The sequence below is a fragment of the Schistocerca cancellata genome, chromosome 2 (assembly GCF_023864275.1).
Source record: "Schistocerca cancellata isolate TAMUIC-IGC-003103 chromosome 2, iqSchCanc2.1, whole genome shotgun sequence".
NCBI lineage: Eukaryota > Metazoa > Arthropoda > Insecta > Orthoptera > Acrididae > Schistocerca > Schistocerca cancellata.
In genome coordinates, this window is record NC_064627.1 from 1,046,762,344 (window position 1) to 1,046,782,918 (window position 20,575).

A 20,575-nucleotide genomic window follows, 5' to 3' on the forward strand; every position below is an offset into this window, starting at 1 on the left:
TACAAAATCAGTTGCTTAAAATACTCTTTTGAGCCATCCTATAACATTGTTCAACTGCATGGGACCCATATTAGATAGGGCTAAAAGGGGATAGTGAATGGCTAAAAACTCAGCACGAATAGTTATGAGTCTGTCTGACCCTCTGTTTAACATCACGGAGATGCTAAAAAAACTGAACTGCCAGACGCTTCAAGACAGACGGAAGTTATCACGTGAAAAACTACCTATTAAAAGTTGCAAAAACCATGCTACAACATTCTACGTATCGCTCCCATAGGGATCACAATGATTAGTGTATGCACACAGAGGTTCTTCAGTAAGCTTTAATCCCGCTCTCCATACATAAATTGAACAGCAAGCTACCAAACTGTTACAGTGGGACTTACTCTCTGCCAAGCAACTCAGTGATTTGCTAAATATGGATGTAGATGTACAAATATATCCACCAGTGAATGTCAATTGTATGACGATATTAATTATAATTTTCAGACTGAATTTGTTTCGACCTCATCAGCATTTATAAGAGAGACGTAGACCTACACTTAGAACTTCCCCTTGGATATTAGGTATTTTCTTGTAACTCTAAACATTATCCAAAACTGATTTAAGAAACACTTACAGGTTGATATAAATTTTTGGCGTTAATTTTAGACGATTAATTTGCTGTTTAATATTGTAAAACTGACGGCAGCGGTGTAGAAATAGATACAAAATCACCAATTAAATTTCTAGTAAAGAAATGAGACTTAGTCATTGTTTCCTTATGTAAGTTAAATAAAATACAGTGACATCAAGGCGGTGCTCGTATACAGCGACAGTGCATAAGAATATCGGTGCAAATATGGCCGGGATGAAGTCTGTTTCGTCATTAGAGTTGCCGCTGGTTTTGGTTCAAATGGCTCTGAGCACTATGGGACCCAACATCTGAGGTCATCAGTCCCCTAGAACTTAGAACTACTCAAACCTAACTAACCTAAGGACATCACACACATCCATGCCCGAGGCGGTATTCGAACCTGCGACCGTAGCGGTCGCGCGGTTCCAGACTGAAGCGCCTAGAACCGCTCGGCCACCCCGGTTTTAATTCCAGGAGAAGCAAGTAGGGTGCCAGTTAGAGAACCAGCACAAAGAATACTGATATAACTCATAGCAGTGATATGCACATCTGTTTGTGGAATTCTGATATCGTTATCAGGTGTTATAATACACAGATTTGCGACACGCGGCTTTTACCACCACTTACGAGTACATCCATCGAATTCTGCGATTACGATATTACGATATTTCAGCCTCCTTATAGGCATGTCTGTTTCCGAAGTTCTGTACCGGCATCCCTAAATGTCTGGTAACGTCTGCAGAGCCTGGGAAGCAGAGAGACAGAGAGCACATCATCTTATGAGCAAGTCACAGTGTTTGTCCAGCAACCAGTGAGGGCCACCCGGCGTCCTTGCCACAGTTGTGTCATGCTCCCTGCTTTGAGTGCCCCCACAGAGAGCACTGGGCCAGCAGCATCCATGTTTGTTTTGTACCCAGCTATATGTATATAAATTACAATCAAATGAACACCCTTAGTGGCTTACAGGTGTTGACATACGTCAACGGGGACACATGAAAATGTGGGCACTGACCGGGACTCGAACCCGGGATCTCCTGCTTACATGGCAGACGCTCTATCCATCTGAGCCACCGAGGACACAGAGGATAGCGCGACTGTAGGGATTTATCTCTGGCACGCCTCCCGCGAAACCCACATTCTCAACGTATTGTCCCGCACTACATTCGTAGTGCCCCCGCCCATTATACTCATTGCTCGCGGCGCGCTGCTGATTGCCGTAAGAGTTCGGGCACTGTTTGTGCATTCGCGCAGAATAAGAAGATGGTAAAGTGGCCGGTGAGCCTTAACGTACATATACTAAGATGGTATCTGTTCTTTCGGACATCTGTCCCAGTTGACGTATGTCAACGCCTGTAAGCAGCTAAGGGTGTTCATTTGATTGTAATTTCACTCTAACGAGCTGCATGGTCAGCGATGGTATCTGTTCTGTCGGACATGTCCGAAAGAACAGATATCATCTTAGTATCTATATGTATGTTTGTTTATAAACAGCTATACGTGTGTTTTCTCTATAAGGCCTCTTGCATACTAATGTAACCACCTACATGCTGGCCGACCAGTGTGGCCGAACAGTTCTAGGCACTTCAGTCTGGAACCGCGTGACTGCTATGGTCGCATGTTCGAATCCTGCCTCGGGCATGGATGTGTGATGTCCTTAGGTTAGGTAGGTTTAAGTAGTTCTAAGTTCTATGGGACTAATGATCTCAGATGTTAACTCCCATAGTGCTCAGAGCCATTTGAACCTAGTTGCTGGTTATGACCAAGTGGACGAAATACACTCACCACAAATGTCGTATTGTAACCAACCTTGTCCTCCGATAACACTGGAGGCTGTGAGGAGAATAAAAATGCTTCACTACTTCCCAAAGAAATGCGCTGCTTGATTTCTGGGCCTTCTGGCTGTGTAAAGAAGAATCTTTCACTGTTAACACAACATGAGGCGTACGTTCCAAACATATATTTTCAAAGACTACTTTTCAGCCAAAATATCAATTTTTACAAGAAATTTTGCACAGAGTAGCCTACCAGACATTTGGTGGAAGCAGTTATATTCCACCAACAGAGCAAGTAAAGCCATAAAATATGTTCGTATTTGATGATGTCATAGTGGAGAGCAAAGACAAGATACAAAGATATTTTTGTTTTGGCCATCATATGAAAGTCGACGTCATTTATTTAAGCCATATGTATTCCAAGATTCCTCAGCAGGTGGAGGAGATAAAGTCAACCTTATTATTCAAACAGGACAATGTGAATGTAAAATACATTTACCCAGAACATGTTGAGGCTGACATGCCATCTAACGAATTTGTTAAGGGAACCTGGACGTGGAGACCTGTACTGTTTAATAGTATTTTGAAATTTAATAACACAAGACTTTAATAGATAATGAAACTTTAACCAGAAAAAAGTCTATATGAAGAAATTTAAAAACTGTGAAATATATCAAGCAGTGAATACTTGTTTTTGTCTTACATGAAGAATTACGTGTAATTTTTACACACTACTCAAAACAGGTCAAAACAATTTTTTTAATCATTACCTTGTTGAAACAGTAAATATGGAATATTTACCAATTTGTTGTTTCTTGTATTTTTTAAAATGTTTTTAGAAGTCAATTTTTTACCTAATAATTTAAGTGCATATGACATTCTCCAGATTAAAATATTTAATACTTTGCTGAATAATGCGGTTCATTGCATAGGCAAGCATTACATTATTATTTACGTAAAATTTTGTTTTTCTAACTTTCATATTGGATGAGATGCTGATACCTACAACTGCAAAAACTTTAATTAGAGTAAATTGAAACTAAAGATTTGATGCCATTTTCTTCTCAGTAATAACATGTCAAAACATTCCAACTCCATAATTTTGTTGATTCTAAGTGTCCTTTTCATCTTCTTTGGTTGAGTTTGCATGTATGTGTTTATGTCCATTTGCTTCACACCTATTATACTGTAAGTAGGCTGTTTAGGTTTTTATGTTGGTAATGCCACATAGCGCTCTGTATGAAAAATCACTGACTGTGCTGCGTGCAGTCTGTGGCTGGTTTGCATTGTTGGAATATTTGCTATTGTAGTGTTGGGCAGTTGGATGTGAACAGCGCGTAGTGTTGGGCAGTTGGATGTGAACAGCGCGTAGCGTTGCGCAGTTGGAGGTGAGCCGCCAACAGTGGTGGATGTGGGGAGGGAGATGGCAGAATTTTGAGAGCAGACGATCTTGGACGTGTGTCCATCAGAAAGAGTAAATTTGTAATACTGGATATCATGAACTGATATACGTATGACGACTTCTGAACATTATTAATGTAAATATATTGTTTGTTCTCTATCAAAATCTTTCATTTGCTAACTATGCCTATCAATAGTTAGTGCTTTCAGTAGTTAGAATCTTTTATTTAGCTGGTAGTATTGGCGCTCGCTGTATTGCAGTAGTTCGAGTAACGAAGATTTTTGTGAGGTAAGTGACTCATGAAAGATATAGGCCACTGTTAGCCAGGGCCATTCTTTTGTAGGGATTATTGAAAGTCAGATTGCGTTTCGCAAAAAATATATTGTGTGTCAGTTTACTGTTGATCAGAATAAGTAAAGAGAGAAGTGTCTGAGTACGTTCAGTTTTGCTCAGCTGTTTGAAAATCAAATAACGTAAGAGGTTTACCAGCACAGTCATTTCTAATTTTCCAAAGGGGACGTTTCAATACGTGCAGCATGAAATGTTTCCTTCTGGCAAGAGGCGATGTTCTAGTTGCTTATCAATGGATATGTTGTGAAACAGAGTTTCCCAAACTGCTTTTGTTAACTCACTGACATTTTCGCTGTTTCTCGTGACGGCTAGAGCATAATATTCGATGAGGTTTTTTATTTCTGATTCGGTAAGTTTCCTTGTCCACCATTTGCTTTGTCAGAGTTTTTATCCTGTTATGTCCTTGCAGAGTTTCCTGACTTGCCCCAGTTCTCTGCAGCTCATGTCCTATGCATTCTAGTTTTTTATTTCAGTTTAATCATATGGTTTAGCAGCCAGAACATTAGTCAAGTCCATCAAGTCACCATCATGAAGATAGTATCATGCATGAGAGTTACCGAGCATTGCCCTCATTTAAGTTATGGCCGAAAGAGTCAGCCTACAGGAATTGTGAAACGAACTCTGTCATCCGGGACCGCGTGCCACAAAGGGCGTAGTTTCATCACGAGATGGGGAAACTCACAGGCGTCTATTGTCTATTGATGCCTAAGTGCTGTAGCGTGCGAGTGAGGCAGACGAGAACGTACGTCATAGGGAAACCCAGTAGAAGGCTTTTGTGGCAAAGGAGACGTAGCAGTGTTAAATATGGCGGACCTAAGATAGGCCATAAAGGGAAACATTTATGGAAACTATTAAATTCTGTAGTAATTCAGGGAATTAAGCAACAGTTATTTTAATCTACCAACCTTCATAAATTTTCATGGTGATCCCAATAAAACTTGAATATTGATAATGTCTATAAGAGTTTAGGATTTACTGTTAAAGTGAAATCCGCAACTTTTGTGACAAAGACCTGAATGCTAAAATCTGAACGCTTTAGTCGATCTTAACGATCGACATTTCATACAGAAGTACATCATCAAAATGACAAACGTTGTAAATATCAACTCTTGTAACTTCATTAGTTTAAAATGATATAGTAAATTTAAATTATCAGTATTTTCAGTTAAGCATCAGATCACTTCCTCCACACAAAACACACTGAACGACGATGGCATGACACATTATTGAATCATTAGGTAATAGAATATTTATTGTAAAGTTTAGTGCATAATAGTTAATTTTGTTCTTTATTTATTTATTTATCAGAAAGCACATTGGCGCAAGGCTACTGGCCGCGACATTCAAAGTTAAGAAGGAAATTTTATTGGTTTTATGTAAAAGAATTTAACAATGGATCAAGATTTGATTATTTAAGTATGTTAAAATGTAAAATAATGTAGAATAAGCTGTAGCCAATAAGATGGACGGCTTCAGGAAAGAACTGCCCTAGTCAGTTGAGCGATATTCGGCGCGCGGGAAACGTGGACGGGAACGGGCAGAGGGTCAGTGCGGGTGCAGACGCGAAAGCGGACAGTTCGGCTGGAGACACCAGACGCGAAAGTGGACAGTCGGTCTTTAGGCAGCTACGAAATGAAACGAATTAGAAAATTTCGCGTTGTGTGGTATCGCGGGACGTAGTCTGAACGGTGAGAAGCCACTCGCCTTGTGTGAACTCTAACTTGCATTGTTGTTGTTGTTGTTGTTGTCTGCAGTCCTGAGACTGGTTTGATGCAGCTCTCCATGCTACTCTATCCTGTGCAAGCTGCTTCATCTCCCAGTATCCTGCATTACGCGATGATATTGTGAATGATCAAACTGTGTCAGATGGATATGCGCTCGAGTGTAACAGTATCTCTAAATACGACCACTTTCGCTCTTATTTTGCTTTCTGAATAAACATTATTCTAACGAAATTGCAACTGTGTGGCCTATATCATTTATGGGTCGTTAATTTAATTCCCAATATTATTATTGTTATTATATGTTATATTAACTTTGTATTTCGCAAACTTGCCACCAGCCAGGCAATTTAACCAAAGGGCCACAAGTGTCTAGTTTAGGGCGTGTAATGCGACACGTCCGGTTCAACCCCTAGACGAGTTTTAGTCAAGACACTACGACGAAGACGAACCGCATGTGAGCCCTAACATCTTTGGGATGTTAGCTCGCATGCACCACATCTAGCAATTTACTTACTAAAAATAGAGACTGCCTCTTTGCTTTCCACGCCACCATTGAAATCGTCGAAGTTCTTGTCACATTTCTGTTCATTTACCTTAGTGGCACAACCTTGCCAATGTTTTGTCAATTATAATCCAACTCATTGCCTATATCTACGGAAGCAATTGTGAGAATAACCTGCAGTGATACATAGCCTCTCTTATGTCAGGAACCGTCCAATGCAGCAAGAATATTAGTACGCTGTCTAATATCTACACAGTTTCTTTCGCTGCCCTCTGCTTAGATGCTTCACTGGCTTCTGTTGTGGTATTATGCAAACGCTTATCATATCTCTCGAGTTTGACAGGTGTTGGTAGAACTCCTTTTTTTATATTCTCAATACACCTCATGGAATAAGTAAGGCGAATATTCAATTGGTTATATTTTGTGCATCTTACATGACACTGTGCATTTCGTTATTTTACACACTTGATATTCCATTACTATCTTTCTGGATAAGCCTGTTCTCTTATATGATCACTAACCATAATGGGCTTTTCACTATTACGGTATTTATATTTAGCAACACACAAAAGCAACTCTGAAAGCTTGCTCTTACTAATCAAAATGTAACCGTTATTTTTATATTTTCAACACCAACATGTTGTTAATTTTTGGTAATATGTTTGAACTTGCGTTCTGAAGCACTGCCTGGCGAAATTTTTGAGGAAACTGACTTTGTTGTACCGTAACAATTTCTTCATTTTTACGATTTCCAATGATGCATTTATGTTGACTACCACAAAATTTACGACTGCAATTAAACTTCTTCGTTTTTCGTATTTTACGATGTAAAATAGTTGAAATACACATTCACGACAGTAAGTTTGCAACACAAAAGCACTTGAAAAACTTAAGTAATCTACTTGTATCAACAGAAAGTTCGAGTGCAATAAACCCCTGCTCTTAGAACAGTCGGCATGTTCAAGAATATTACACAGACAAGTTGTTATGGAAATATCTGCACCAAAAGTATATAACAAGACGTTGTAGGTAATGTTTTGCGTACGACAGTAGTGTGACAGGCATTCGTGCTCCGCATCTGCTTTAGAAAGGCATTTAAGCACGATAATGGTGAGGTACTGTACATAAGGTATATATTTTCAATATCAGGAAGAATCAGAGATTTATTAAACAAAAAAAACTTTTTTGGGTCCTCTTTGACATATGCATGGATTTGGGGAGTCACTTTCAGTATGGCTTCCCGGTTATAGATAAAATGAAGAAACTGAATGATGGTCGGTATAGACGGAGCTTCCACAAGTTCCTGTTTAAGAGATAGAGCAAAAATACCTGACTATCAGTATACTGTGGGCTATGGATAGGCTCATGCAAATACAGTGCACTCATTTAGGGGTGCTAAGCACAGGTCGTACATGCAGACAACACGAAATTAATGGAACTTTATCATCTTATCGAAACAGTAGCCAGAATCCAGCAACAAATTGAAGAAATCAATGCAAGGCTATTGGATACACTCACTCAGCTTTGTTCAGACATTAGCTATGGAACATGCATCCCATCACCACCAGTAGTCTGAGTATATGGAATATGCATGCTAACTCAAAACCAGTTTAGCATACAATACCATGTAAGCGACAAAGTGTAAGGTTATTGAAGCGCATAACGACATTCATTGGAAATTATGATTGCTAAAATTAGGGCAGTCACGAACAAGTCAGTCTCTTAGAAAAGTTTAAATCAGTAACAAAATCTGCAAAGGTTGTCACACACTATGGATGGAGGTAAAAAAGAGGAGGAGGAAGAAGTAAAAAAAAAGAAGAAGAATGTGCTATTACAGATTTCATTAACCGTCCCAGTGATGATGAGTTAGACAACTTTCAGAGTCAGTACTAAGAAGCCATATATGTAGGGTAATCACACTATACTTTCAACCGAGAATGCAATACCAGTTGGGAATAATGAATTTGAAAGAACACCTGGTTTATTGACTAATATTCTTAAAAACTTCGAAAGCCGAAGTGTATTCCCAGATAATAAAGCACATGGTAAAATATTACGTATGACTAAGGCACATAGAAAAGCCAAGACACCTAAAAGACGAATATAAAATGCAAGAATATAACTAAACTTACATTAGAAGCTACACACAATGCAGGCAAAGGCACTGAAGTTCAGCTTCAAAGATTAAAAATTCTACCCCTGGAATACATATTATATACATATAACTATGACCGAAACGAAATCGTGGAACAAACAATTACTCACAGCATCAGCAGTTGTGGAGAATACAGGTCACACAAATTAAAACATATCAATAATATCAGAGCTTAGGAAAAACATTAACGAGTGATTATGGAGACCGTTGTTTGTGAACAGACCAGGCTACAAAACATTCATGCACAGCCATGTCATAATACAAGGACTGGATGATCTATGGCAGGCTGACCTAGTAGACATGCAGGAATATTCACAACTGAATAAGGATTTCAAGCAAGTTTTAATGGACGTAGATGCATATTCCAGATTTATATGGGCCCTCCACGTGAAGCTGAAGGCAGAGAACAAATCTGCACAGGTGTTTGTACAATTGCTGCAGACTGGAATGAATCAGTGTCCTGACAATCACACCGATAATGGAGGCGAATCTGCAACACACATTTCGAGGTAGTAATTGCACAAAAACTCCTATTTGAAAACTAATTCTGTTGGACACATTAACAGAAAAATAAAAATTCGGATATGGAAGCAATTTAATCCCTTAGGACCATGCAAATAGCTAGACATTCTATCACAATTCTTTGATGAATATAATGAAAATACTCACCGTACAATTAGGGCAAGATCTATTGACGTCCATATTGGTGAAAGACCACACTGGACTTGCATGTTGTGAAAGGCTACCGGCGATTATGAGTTTACTCCGGGATCGCAGTCACTAACTAGTAAGCCTTCCACTTCACTACCTGACTCATGCATCTGATAAACTGATATTTCCCTGTGACTGTGTTTGTAGTTGACAGCCATCATTTGACGTTATCAGATAGCAGTTTGTATGTGGTGGAAACTCTGCTCTGTTAAGGAGTAGGTTAATGTTTAACGTAACGTCGACAACGAGGTCACTGACATGGAGCACATGCTCGGATTACGGACGGATGGAGAAGGAAACTGGCCGTGCTCTTTCAAAGGAACCATCCTGGCATTTGCCTTAAGCGACTTACTGGAATCAGGGGAAATCTAAATCAAGTTTGCCGGACGTGGGTTGAACCGTCGTACTCTCGAATGTGAGTCCAGTGTGCTAACTGCCACGCTACCTCACTCGGTGGTTATCACATTCATTAGAATCTAAATGGGCTTGAGTGCTGAAATAATATTAATGAAATGGTGGTCCTTTCATTATTTTAGTCAATTGTTGATGGGTGATTAATATATCAATGCAGGACTGATCTTTTATAGAAGTTATGGCACAAACTTATTGACTAAATTAATAGGAAAAGTAAAACATGTTAGCGTGATGACAAAACATGATCTGTTGGCAACACAAGTAGATACAACGAATAGTTAACACTCCATTGGTTGACGACTGGTTGGCAAGGACTAAAGTTAGTCTGATTCAACAATTGACTCTGGCTCAAAACTTGGATAACGCAATCTGAAATTATCTAAGACTGAATCAAGTTTGATGGATCTATTCTACACAGAAGTTTTACTACGTTGGTGCAGCTGAGAACAAGTGGCAAGATTGTGATCCTGTTTGCCGTAACAAGCCGGAGCAGCGATACTGCACGCCTTCTCGATGTGTAATGCTGTCTCAGGTGACCGTCGTGGTTCACGTATCTGCAGACCAGCAATGTGCGGCGCCTGTAATTCCCAACCGCAGACACGAAATACACTATGTGATCTAAAGTATCCGGACACCCCCAAAAACATAAGTTTTTCATATCAGGTGCATTGTGCTGCCATCTACTGCGAGGTACTCCATATCAGAGACCTCAGTAGTCATTAGACACCGTGAGAGCAGCACTGATGACCTCAGAAGTTAACTTCAAAATGGTTCAAATGGCTCTGAGCACTATGGGACTTAACATCTGAGGTCATCACATACATCCATGCCCGATGCAGGATTAGAACCTGCGACCGTAGCGGTCGCGCGGTTCCAGACTGAAGCGCCTAGAACCGCTTGGCCACAACGGCCGGTTCAGAAGTTAAGTCCCATAGCGCTCAGAGACATTTGAACGAACTTCGAAATTACAGTTGCCATTGTCACAAACACAGATACATCAGTTCAACAACCACCTCCAGTAACAGATCCATTCATGATATGTCAGATTAGAAAATATGACGAATAGTTTTCAACATCTTTTGCGAAATCTTGATGTGAAGCTAAATGATCGAGATAAGAGACAAGGCGACAAAAAGAAACCCAATCCCGAACATTTAGCAAAAATTCTGGATATATGCATGAAAGAATTTTGACAAAGTAGCCAAGAACACGAAAATCAGACTAAAGTGAGTCTTACAGGAATAAGTTCCGAAATAAATGAGTCGAAAAAGCAGACGGAGGTACGCTCGGAACAATAAAGCAATTTTCTTTTGAGGTTGGCGAGTTAAAGACAACACAGACAGCAATGGAAACAGCTGTGCAACAATTCTCAGATCAGTTTGTAACATCACAAGACAGTGGATTATCGATTTTTCACTTTAATGTATGGTTAGGATTGTGTGTATTTTTCTGCAATGTTTATGCGGTGAATATGTTTATAAATGTTATTTAATTCAGTGAGCTATGTTTCAATACATTAACAATAAACGTTTAAAGTATTGTACGTAGATAGACTGGGATAGTCAAGGGGGTAACATTATCTGTAAGAGTGTCGATCGGTAGGCTTCATTAATGGGTTTGGATGCAACTGCTCGCGAAATTGCTGTTGGAGAGGCAGTCATAGCATTGAGTTACCAGACTGCTTCTGGTTCAGACGTAAAATGTGGCGTATCGCAAAAGCCGTCAACCGCCGACGCAACACGGCAACACACCGCTGTCGGGTTGGTTGCCAGCTGAGCCCCTGAGACTACACGGCGTTACGAACGGACGAACCGGGCTTCAGCAGCCCCCCCCCCCCCCCGGACCCTGGTTGGCGGAGTCCTAGTAGGCTTAACCTACTTTGCCTCCAGGTCGTCTTACTTTTGGCGTGGTTAATTCTTCTCTTTCTTTTGTGTTTTCTTATGGCCCTTCTCAGGTTCGTAAAACTTCTTGGTGCCTGCACTGCAGACACTGGGTGGGCCCATGACAGGCCGTCTTCGCTGCTCCCGGCGCGGACGGCGTAGGGAGCGCCTTACTTCGACGGCTGTTGTACAGCCGCCGGTGCGGCGGTCATCACTACTTCAGCAACTCTCTGCAGCGTGTCGGCAAGGTGTGTTACCTTGTCGATTGCCGCAGAGAGTGCTGAAATTGCTGCAGCCAGCCCTCCTTCAGGCGCTGCTGTTGTGGCGCCTTGGCTGGTTGCTGCAGGGTGACGTGAGGTACGGCGTTCCGTCTCTGTCATTTGCAGAGCGACATGCAGAGGGCCTTGGCGTGCACCGGACCACAGTACAGAGGGCGTGTAAATCAGTGAAAGGGGTCGCTCGTACCACGAACCTGTTGCTGCATCCGCCAGTCTCATGGGCAGCCAATTACGAAGAAATGTACCTCCCGTGCGGGTATTTAGGATCGCGTCCGCGACAATCACGGCAATTACGACACAGCCAGCCAAGAGAGGAAGTCTGCTCCGGATGCAGCACCGCCGACGGCACGCCGCCGCCAAGGGACTTCTGAACCGGTGCGCCAGCCTGTGAGCATTATGTCAGACTCACTGGCAAGACTGCAGAAACTGTGAAGTCGTACAGACCGTAACTTAAGTGTTAATCTGTTCCAATGTGCACCACTTAAGAAGAATAAGGACTTAATATTTGATAGTTAACTAGTAGAGAAAGAACTCTGACTATGAAAATCTTGTTTTTGTTGTTCCAAGTACTTGCGTTTAGTTGTGAGCATATTTCCCTGTTAGGAAAGAGCCACGAAGTTGGTTACTTGTTTCTTTTGGTGGTCAACGAAGACCATTTGTGTTGAATTTATTGTGTTCTTAAAGATAGGGGATGAACTAAATGCTCGTGTATTTCCTGCAGAATAATTCAGAGTTCAGGACAGTTCGAAACGTATTACAGTCGAAGTGTGCTGAGATTTGTGTGCGCTTATAATGGTGCTGAAATGCTCGTCGCTAGGCTGCAGTAAGAAGATTTTGTATGGGCAGGCGGTATTTGGAATTTTGTGAGCACAGAACAAGATTTCAAGAGGTTAACTGGCAAAAAAACGTGCTATGGGCCCAATTCTGCATACTGTAAATCGATGCCATGAAGAGCCAGTACCATTTATTGCTTCATAATGTTATCTGACGAAGCACCTAAGAAGATTCAGCCCAAAGTAAGATCTAACCAGTTTATCGTACGAGTTTGTACAGGCATATCTGCGTTTAGAACTGATATTGTTGACAGTTTTTCATTGTGATGATAATTGTTATACAGGGTGATTCAAAAAGAATACCACAACTTTAGGAATTTAAAACTCTGCAACGACAAAAGGCAGAGCTAAGCACTATCTGTCGGCGAATTAAGGGAACTATAAAGTTTCATTTAGTTGTACATTTGTTCGCTTGAGGCGCTGTTGACTAGGCGTCAGCGTCAGTTGATGCTAAGATGGCGACCGCTCAACAGAAAGCTTTTTGTGTTATTGAGTACGGCAGAAGTGAATCGACGAGAATCCGCGGGAAACAACTCAGTATGAACGTGACTCGCCTAAGGTGAACGTTTTCTGTGCCATTTAAGCCAATAAAGTTTTTGGTCCCTTTTTCTTCGAAGGTGCTACTGTAACTGGACTACAGAATCTGTAGATATTAGAGAATTGGCTGTTGCCTCAGCTCTAACAAGAAGCACAACAATTCATATTTCAGCAGGATGGAGCGCCACCACATTGGCACTTATCTGTCCGTAACTACCTGAACGTCAACTATCCGAGGCGATGGATCGGCCGCCAGGCAGCCCGTGACAGAGCACTTCATCACTGGCCTCCAAGAAGCCCTGATCTTACCCCCTGCGATTTTTTCTTATGAGGGTATGTTAAGGATATGGTGTTTCGGCCACCTCTCCCAGCCACCATTGATGATTTGAAACGAGAAATAACAGCAGCTATCCAAACTGTTACGCCTGATATGCTACAGAGAGTGTGGAACGAGTTGGAGTATCGGGTTGATATTGCTCGAGTGTCTGGAGGGGGCCATATTGAACATCTCTGAACTTGTTTTTGAGTGAAAAAAAACTTTTTTAAATACTCTTTGTAATGATGTATAACAGAAGGTTATATTATGTTTCTTTCATTAAATACACATTTTTAAAGTTGTGGTATTCTTTTTGAATCACCCTGTATTTGAGCCCAAATATTTTCCATGATAGGCTCCTTCCTTTCCTTAAGGGAACTTCCGAGTTGTATTAAAAGAGAGAACTTTACTTACGAGAGTGAATAATAATCTGACAACATTTTTTGTGATAAGTTTGAAGCAGTCGAAAATTTGACAATGCTTTATGTTAACCGCTCACAATTGAACAAATTAAATAGTAATAGTGCGAGCTAAGTTTTCTGAAACCAAAAGGTAATAATCTTCATTTCTTGAAAAGACTATTAAAGTACCATATTTTACAAAAGTGACTGGTCATGCTCAGATTAAATGAGTTTAACAATCGTCAGTACCATAACGTTTCCAGTGACAGCTTTCAGACTTTTTTCATTAAACATAGTTTCTTAAATGCCATTGGCCTTGCCGCAGTGGTAACACCGGTTCCCGTCAGATCACCGAAGTTAAGCTCTGTCGGGCTGGGTTAGCATTTGGATGGGTGACCATCCGGTCTGCTGAGCGCTGTTGGCAAGCGGGGTGCACTCAGCCTTTGTGAGGCAAACTGAGGAGCTACTTGACTGAGAAGTAGCGGCTCCGGTCTCGTAAACTGACATACGGCTAGTAGAGCGGTTTGCTGACCACATGCCCCTCCATATCAGCATCCAATGACGCCTGTGGGCTGAGGATGACACGGTGGCCTGTCGGTACCGTTGGGCCTTCATGGCCTGTTCGGGAGGAGTTTTTTTATGTTTCTTAAATAAAGGGCATTACGTTTCATCCTTCAAAACATGTAGGTCAATTTTTCAATTTTAGTTTATTATTATTAAGGTCTTATGGATTGCAGTGAGCATTACGCTACAGTTACTGCTAAAATCACTACACCAAAAAACTTATTCAATTATTGCTCCATTTTCAAAGCTAAAACACAAGATAAAATGCGAACATGTTTCCATACAGGTATACTCAATCCAGCCAACATTAAGCACTAACGTGAGTAACGTAATGTTCTGCTGTACACAATCCTATTGCTAATGAGAAATTAACGGGCAGTGGCAATGCTTCAAGAAGTTATTCTGTTTACCGGCCACAAAAGAGACCTTCATTTCACTGTAGAATTACCATTTCATAGCTGTGTCAATGTATTGTGAGAAGTTGAGTAGAGTCGTACGTGAATAACAAAACGAGCTAAGTTACGCTGCTATTGTCGTGATTTCAGTATTTCGGTATACTGGAGTTGCTCGTGCAGTGCGCTGGTTGCTGTAAAGTTTGTTTCAATTAACTTTGCATATTAATGAATAGGAAGTCAAAACAATTAACTACTGAAATTTCAAATCGGCCACTGAATAATATTTCGAGACTGTATAAAAGTGGGTTAGCGACGAATCGGCAATAACACCTGCTGAGTTACTACAGGATGATTTTACTTCGAGTCAGAAGCCTTATTCCACATTGTGGGGATCCTTAACAACACTTGTCATTACAACGTGTAGCACAGAGGAGGGGGTGTCACAAGTCCCGAAATTCAGCAGTGGAATTAAGAAAAGAAAAAGAAAAGCACCAAGAACTCGAACGCGACTATTCGTCTTAGTTGTGAACCCAGAAAGCATACACAAATGAATCAGTCAGGAGTGAATTACGTGCAAATGCACAGGCTGTAGGTCAAGAAGTCGTGCGTAAGTGTAGTCCACCGAACGATGCCGTAAACTATCAATGGAAACAACTCAGGGAAGGACTGCACCACCTGAAATATCACAATGGCGCGAAGATCTAAGAGCACAGGTTATTAACCTGCGGCAAGAATTAGCTGCGATCAGAAGTACTGCGCATGAGCCGTCACCGTTAAGTCCGCGTGTCAGCGACGCATACAGTTACGCAGATCCGTGCTATAGACAATACAGAGAGCCAACAGGACCGGTCAGTCAATGCTCGAAGAAACATGTTCTGGACCAACACCGTCGGCCATCCTGCTGGAAGAAAGGCTTGTGAAACACCGACAAGGTATATGTGCCGGAGAAAAAGATTCCCCACATCCTGATGATGTTATAAAAGGATTTAGAGGCATACACCTCAATCCTGGAGTGACGAACAAAAGATCAAATTAATAACACTTTATACAGGGTGGTCCATTGATAGTGACCGGGCTAATTATCTCAAGAAATAAGCATCAAACGAAAAATCTACAAAGAACGAAACTCGTCTAGGTTGAAGGAGGAAACCAGATGGCGCTATGGTTGGCCCGCTAGATGGCGCTGCCATAGGTCAAACGGATATCAACTTTTTTTTTTTTTAATAGGAACCCCCATTTTTATTACATATTCGTGTAGTACGTAAAGAAGTATGAATGTTTTAGTTGGACCACTTTTTTCGATTTGTGATAGATGGCGCTGTAATAGTCACAAACGTGTAAGTACGTGATATCACGTAACATTCCGCCACTGCGGACGGTATTTGCTTCGTGATACATTACCCGTGTTAAAATGGACCGTTTACCAATTGCGGTAAAGGTCGATATCGTGTTGATGTATGACTATTGTGATCAAAATGCCCAACGGGCGTGTGCTATGTATGCTGTTCGGTATCCTGGACGACATCATCCAAGTGTCCGGACCGTTCGCCGATTAGTTACGTTATTTAAGGAAACAGGAAATGTTCAGCCACATGTGAAACGTCAACCACGATCTGCAACAAATGATGCCCAAGTAGTTGTTTTAGCTGCTGTCGCGGCTAATCCGTACTACAGTGGCAGACAAATTGCGCGAGAATCGGGAATCTCAAAAACATCGGTGTTGAGAGTGCTACATCAACATCGATTGCACCCTTACCATATTTCTATGCACCAGTAATTGCATGGCGACGACTTTGAACGTCGTGTACAGTTCTGCCACTGGGCACAAGAGAATTTACGGGACGATGACCGATTTTTTGCATGCGTTCTATTTAGCGACGAAGCGTTATTCACCAACAGCGGTAACGTAAACCGGCATAATATGCAGGCACTATGGGCAACGGAAAATCCACGATGGCTGCGACGAGTGGAACATCAGCTACCTTGGCGGGTTAGTGTATGGTGCGGCATTATGGGAGGAAGGATAATTGGCCCCCATTTTATCGATTGCAATCTAAATGGTGCAATGTATGCTGATTTCCTACGTAGTGTTCTACCGATGTTATTACAAGATGTTTCACTGCATAACAGAATGGCGATGTACTTCCAACATTATGGATGTCCGTCACATAGCTCGCGTGCGGTTGAAGCGGTATTGAACAGCATATTTAATGACAGGTGGATTGGTCGTCGAAGCACCATACCATGGCCCGCACGTTCACCGGCTCTGACGTCCCCGTATTTCTCTCTGTGGGGAAAGTTGAAGGATATTTGCTATCGTGATCCACCTACAACGCCTGACAACATACATCAGCTCATTGTCAATGCATGTGCGAACATTACGGAAGGTGAAATACTCGCCGTTGAGGGGAATGTCGTTACACGTATTGCCAAATGCATTGAGGTTGACGGACATCATTTTGAGCATTTACTGCATTAATGTGGTATTTACAGGTAATTACGCTGTAAGATCATGCATTCGCAGAAATGTTAAGTTCAGAAAGGTACATGTATCACATTGGAACAATCGAAATAAAATGTTCAAACGTACCCACATTCTGTATTTTAATTTAAAAACCTACCTGTTACCAACTGTTCGTCTAAAATTCTAAGCCATATGTTTGTGACTATTACAGCGCCATCTATCACTCAGCGAAAAAAGTGGTCTAACTAAAACATTCGTACTACACGGATATGTAATAAAAAAATGGAGGTTCCTATTGAAAAAAAAAAACGCAGGTGATATCCGTTTGACATATGGCAGCGCCATTTAGTGGGCCAACCATAGCGCCATCTGGTTTCCCCTTCAAGCTAGACAAGTTTCGTTCTTTGTAGTTTTTTCGTTTGTTGCTTATTACGTGAGATATTTGGCCCGGTCACGATCAATGGACCACCCTGTATACAAGAAGATGGTGCCTTCTGGGCTTTTATGAACCAGTTATGGTCGGCATCGATTCAGCAACGTCTTCGAAAAGAAGTATATGATCAAGAACAGTGCAATACGAAATACGGCAGTTTAAGAAAATATTTTGAACGATATTTGAACAAGAAGAGATATTGGGATAAGCCCATGTCGCAAAAAGACAATCTGGCTGTTGAAATCTACATTACCTGCACATATAAAGGAGAAATTTATACAGGTGCAGGAGGTAGGTCTGGAACAGCTTATGTCAGTTCTCGATTCGTTAGAGCTTATACATGAATATTTAAACAGCAATTCTGGCAATGTCGCTAGCCAACCAGCGATAGCCATTAACGCTTGCAATAATCAAACTACACGGCGTCCAAAATTAAAGCAGCAAACGGAAATTTTGCAAGGTTGCGTTGCCACAAAGCAGTATAAACAAGTGATAGTAAATTAGAAACAATTAAAAAAAATACAGAACATATTCAACTACAACATGCATAACGGTAGCCAAAACTATTACTTTTTTTTCAGCTTAACGAATTTGCACACGCATTGTGCTCAGTATGGGGTGTGACAACCTAAGGCACCAACACGGGCCTACTAACGACAGGGCATGCTTGAATGATGTCATCAATCTCATGTTTAGGCAATAACGCCCATTCTTCCTACAGAGCTACTCACGAGTCCTTGAGAGTGATTGGTGAATGCCGACGTGATGCAGCCCATCTCCCTAGTGCATCCCAGACATGCTCTATGGGATGCAAATCTGGAGAGAGCAGGCTACGCCATGCATGCAATATCTTCCGTTTTCAGACAACTTACGGGAATTCAGCCAGGTATCATTAACAGCGACCGCTGATATTTCGGCGGGAAGACACCCCTCCATTTTCAAGGCAAACTGCAACGGACAGGCAATGTACAGGCAAATTTTAAACCTCGATTCTGGGACTAATGCAGGAAATACACACACACACAGACACACACACACAGACACACACACACACACACACACACACACACAGACACACACACAGACACACACACAGACACACACACACACACACACACACACAGACACAGACACACACACACACACTGAACACCAGTGCCACCAAAGATGACCAAAGCCAGAGATATCGATAGTGGGACTACGAACTAGCATCTAAAATTAGAGTGATTTTGGGTTCCGTTAAGGATGATCTTGGTGTGCGTAAGGCGGGTGTATATCTTATTCCTTGTAGCTGTGGGATGTCGTATGTTGGTCAAACTATGAGGACCGTGGAGTACCGATGTACTGAGAATAAACGGCAAACACGATTACAGCAGCCAAGTAGATCTGCTATTGCCGAACATTGCTTGGATACTGGTCACCCCATGTAATACAACAACAGCGAGGCATGCACGTCCAGCTACTGGGACAGTGTTATTAAGGAGGCAGTTGAGATTAAATTAGCGAGCAACGTAGTAAACAGGTATGGGGGCTCAAATGGCTCTGAGCACTATGGGACTTAATTTCAGAGGTCAGCAGTCCCCTAGAACTTGGAACTACTTAAACCGAACTAACCTAAGGACATCATACACATCCATGCCCGTAGCGGTCGCGCGGTTCCAGACTGTAACGCCTAAAACCGCTCGGCCACCCCGGCCGGCCAGGGATGGAGGTTTTTGTTTAAACTCTGTTTTGAATCCTACTCTCTCCCTTGTCAAAAACAGAGGGACAGAGTCAATGTTACCTCACCTTCTAGTTGGTAGTGTAGTCTCACTATCGATATCTCTGACTTTGGTCATCTTTGGTGACACTGGTGTTGTGCGTGTGCGTGTGAGAGATCTTTCCTGCATTAGTCTGAGAACCGAGGTTTTAAATTTGCCTGTACATTGCCTGTCCGTTGCAGCTAGGTTTGAAAATGGCGGGTTGTCTTCCCGCTGAAATATCGGTGGTCGCTGTTAATACTACCTGGCTGGATTCCCGTAAGCTGTTTGAAAATTGTATACGCCAGGAGAAACTCAGGTCTCACAATACCTTCCGTTTCCAACAAAACATGAACCACTCGTGCTCTATGAGGTCGAGCATCACCGTCCATCAATACGAAGTCTGGGCCCACAGCACCTCGCAACAACCGCGCATGAGATCCCAAGATCTCCTCACGGTACTGGACAGCAGTTAAATCTTGCTGATTCATCCGTACAGTTTCATCAAGAGGTATTCAAGTGCTCAACATAATTCCTGCCCACACCATTAGGGATCCATCTCCATATCGTTACCTTTCCATAATATTTTGGTTCCGAAATTGTGTTCCACGTGCCCTCTAGATGCGAATCCGTCCAGAATCACTCTCCAGACCAAATCGGGACTCCTACGTGAAACGAATATTAGCTCAATGTTCGACCGTCCAGGTGGCATGTTGACGACTCCACAGTACACATTCCCTTCTGTGAAGACTCGTCAGACCGCGCGGGATTAGCCGAGCGGTCTTGGGAGCTACAGTCATGGACTGTGCGGCTGATCCCGGCGGAGGTTCGAGTCCTCCCTCGGGCATGGGTGTGTGTGTTTGTCCTGAGGATAATTTAGGTTAAGTAGTGTGTAAGCTTAGGGACTGATGACCTTAGCAGTTAAGTCCCACAAGATTTCACACACATTTGAACATTTCTGAAGACTCGTCAGGGGTACAAATACAGCAAGTATCCGGCAGTAAAGGGCACGCTACCAAAGACTTCTGTACCCTGTTTGGCTTGACACAGCCGGCCGGAGTGGCCGATCGGTTCTAGGCGCTACAGTC

General features: G+C 42.0%; 1 protein-coding gene and 1 pseudogene across 2 annotated transcripts in view; one reads left to right on the forward strand and one right to left on the reverse strand.

Annotated features, from left to right (window-relative positions):
- LOC126149306 (juvenile hormone acid O-methyltransferase-like) overlaps positions 1-20,575 on the reverse strand; it is an 85,233-nt gene that overhangs the window by 17,982 nt on the left and 46,676 nt on the right. The window lies entirely within an intron of this gene.
- LOC126163254 (5S ribosomal RNA) lies at positions 14,199-14,316 on the forward strand (annotated as a pseudogene).